Source organism: Pagrus major, chromosome 7 (genome assembly GCF_040436345.1).
Source record: "Pagrus major chromosome 7, Pma_NU_1.0".
In the NCBI taxonomy this organism is placed as follows: Eukaryota; Metazoa; Chordata; class Actinopteri; order Spariformes; family Sparidae; genus Pagrus; species Pagrus major.
In genome coordinates this window covers 9,644,462-9,648,384 of record NC_133221.1, presented here as the reverse complement: position 1 = coordinate 9,648,384, position 3,923 = coordinate 9,644,462, and positions in this window count along the sequence as shown.

Here is a 3,923-nt window from a genome sequence, read left to right as displayed (position 1 = left end):
CACTTTGCCAAAAGGATGCAAGGGAACGCCTCGGGAGCAAAGGTTAATCTGCAGGTCAGCCTCTTCATTTATCCTGCGACATTTGCATGCTAATTAAATTATCTCGACTGATTTAATTGCCGCAGCTCCGTGGAGGGCGACACACGTAATTTGTATTCATTTCTGCGATATTCACATCATCCTGTCTCTCCTTCTCGTTGCAGCACTGTCACAGGACCAATTATCACAAAAACAATGAACCTATTGTTGCTTTAAGAAATGTGAACACTTCTCAGATTAAAGTGTAAAAAGATGTAGAATACATAAAGCACATCCTGCTCAAGGCTGCTGAAAATACTAGCGCTCCAAGCTGCCTGCGGGGGACTTCATCACAACCTTATAATGAATATATTTCCATCGTTTCTTTCCAACTTTGAGATGGAACGCCAATGTCTGTGCATTTGGATTAATATCAGGAGAGCCTCTGACGTCCCTGCTCAGACATCAGTGAGACAGATGTTCGCTATGAGGAACGAAACAGGAGATGGATACAACAAAGGACGCGCGAGGAGCAAGTACAGTAGTTGACAGCCCTCAGGTTTTTCTTTTTTTGATATCGTATGGGGAAAAATACTGTACATAAATTGTTTGTCCTTTCTTGTGCACATGAACTTTATTTATGTCGGTGGTGAAAAACGATCATTCAAGTCCCTGAATGCCGTCTTTATCTTTCCTCTTGTTACCCACAAAGCCCAACACAGCCAAAGTTCAAGGAGGCGACGCTAAGATAAAACAGATGCATTGTGGGGAGACATGTTTTACAAAAACAGCTTGTGTGTCTTGATACTGTATATTTTACCATTTGTTTGTACTTGTTTGGTACTTGTATGCCTTTGATCACCTCTTAAATGGCTTTACCAGTCGAACTTGGTAACGTGTCAGCTACCCTGAAACTGATTGATTCACCAAAAATGTGATACCAGTAGGTTGTTTTCGATACTTGAAATGCCTTATTTGTGTCAAATCATTCAAACGATGATATTGTACATATGAAGCCATCTATTGATATGTGATGAAATTTCATTAAAGTCATTGTTCCTGTAAATAATGTGAGTGCATCCTTGCCACTGTCCTCACAGGTGTCAGTTACCAGCGCCTAATCAAAGTGAACTGAATGCAACTTGACGTTAAAGTAGCCAAACCCTCGCTTCAGGGCCCAGAAAAACCAGACCGACATCAAACAACTAGCGGCGTTGAAGGCCCACGTTTGTGTCGCCTGTGGCTCACCCAAAAAAAGCAAAGACTACAGCTGACGGACAAAAAGAGAAACCTGAGGACTCAGGACTGCAGATGCAAAAAAATGATGAAGCCACGTTTTTTGACACCACCATCACTCTCACTAATATGGACAATATTAATCGAGAATATATGATAAAAAGTTGTAAATGGCACTGGCGAAGAGGTGGAGGCAAAAAATATGCTAATTGTGCTAATCATCACTACAGCGACAGGCTCAAAGGGCTCCCCCTCTCTTTCTCAGATTTGCTAAACTGAAGTGCTGATCAGAGTGATTTCTCCAACACTCTGATTGGTCAGTTGGTCAAAAAAAATCCCCAACAAGGGCCGACTAGTGCCAATGGAGCGGGGTACACCCCAAAAACCAGGGCCAAGGCCGCACACCAACAGTCCCTAAAGCTGACCGTTGGCCTGGTGCATCAGGGCCCTTAAAATTAAGATTAAAACCACTCTCATATCTTTAAGGTAAATATAATGTTAGACACAGGAAACAGTGGGCTTAGCTTTGCATAAAGATTTGACAGAAACTAAAGTGTAAAAGTGCCAGACAGCTTTACTTTGAGAGTCGAAGTGAAACTGGAGCGTGCCGATTCTTTTCCAGATGTATCAAAATCACAACTAAAAATCCAGCCTGGACTTCCCATAGTTCCAACATCCCATTATTTCAAAACCCCAACAGTCTGGTTCTGTTGGACTGAGAGTCCGTTATCCTGAAAACAAATGCTCCAAAAATATAATTGGCTGTTTTTCTGCTTACACCAGACAACATTTCAACATTTGTACTGAGCTACAGATGCTAGTCTGGCGTGACGTCACACATTTTGGCTAGGAGCGGTTATTTCCTGGTCAATAACCCCATCGCTAGAATAAATGTACATTTCTACAAGCCACAAATATGTTAAGACATTAAACAAAACATTTCTTTATATTGCAACTATTTGTTTCTTTAGACTTTATTTTCTATTTAATGTTTTGACAACACTGTGCTTATGTTGAGGATTTAGCTTGAAACACCTGTTTTGGTCCGCCCAAATGCGATTGAAGATGTCACGACATGTTTTTTGTCGCTACAAACACAAAAGGAAACTGTGACGGGTTCTCCTTATAAATATCATTTTTTTTCAAGCTTACAAATGATGAAACTGCTGTCACTGGCCTGGCAACCCAAATAGCCAGAATAAATGTTAGCTAATTACGCTTCTGTGAAACCACAGATAAGATCTGTGTTGCAACTTTACGTGTTTAGGTTGTATTTTTTTATTTCTCTCTTGTCATAATGCTGTGCTTATGCTCTGTTCAGGTTTAGTCACAAAAACCACTTGGTTTGGCTACCAACAATGTCATGGTTTGGCTTAAAATGGTCCGCCTTCCCGTTAAAAACACCCGGTGTTGGTTGCCTCTAAAAATGCCTGGAGATGGTCAGACATGTCCTCACAGAACTTTTAGCCTTGTAGCTTGTAATAACGCCACCTCCTTACCCTCCACCTCGTGTACAGCATAAGTGGTTTGCTGAACGTTCACTACCAACATTTTATCCTGGCAACTGGGCTGACATGAGCATGCTATTACACTTTGATTTTTGTACCGATTGAACAATCGAGATATGCGATGTTCATAAGTGAGAGGTCCTGGTAAGTGCATCTGGAGCCTCCCCATGTTTCCAGTCTTTATGCGAAGCTAAGCTAAGTCTATTGCTTCATAATCAATAGACAGAGATGAGCGTTTCTTAATCTTCTCATCTATCTTTCGGGGGGAAAAAGAAAATAATTGCATTCCCAAAATGTCAAACAGTTCCTCTGATCATAATTATCTCAACAGAAAACATCTTAATCACCCCCTTCAGACCATCTTTCAGCCTGACAGCCAGATTATTAACTGGAGTTACTCTTGCTTTCTGTTCACACAGGTACTGTATATAAAACTAAGAACGACTACACACATAGATGAATGGGTAACAGGACACGCTGCTGTATTTACAACTCTTTGATGCAGTATCACAGTGGGATACCAGCCATTACTTTCACAGCCTCTGCCCCCGTTGGTGAGTGCTGGCGCTGTGCAGGGTGTCATCCATCTTGTGGAAAAATGAAAGTTTTTTCCTGGACCGTCCACTTGTTTCATCATTTTCTACTTTCCAGTTTCATTCAGCTTTGTTTAAAAGCACTGCTTGTCTGTTTATTCAAATGTAACGAGGTAAAAATATACACGCTATGTATATATATTTTTTGTTTTCCTCAAGTGTCGTCTGTTTTTAAACTTAAAAAGGGATTTTGTCTCAGCATCTGACCAATTTGCACCATGATCTGTCAACCTCAATAATGTTTTGAACAGGAATAGAGAGCTTGTGTTTCAGTTCCCTCCTAGATAGTTTATTTATACAATCGAAGTTTCTTTTACTGAATTCTCTGTGATTGCGAGTATCTGCCAATCTAGCTGCTGATGAAATTCGAGCACCTTGCCATTAACATTAAAATAAAACAGTGATTATTTTTGGTAACAATCAACAATGACAGCTCCCAAGTCTCTTTAAAACTATTGTCCTATTTTTCAACTTAGCACTTGCATTCCTTACTCTTTACCCTGTCGAATAGCATTCCCTGGGCAAACCTGAGGAGGGAAAGTCAAAATGTTATTTTTTTTACCCATTA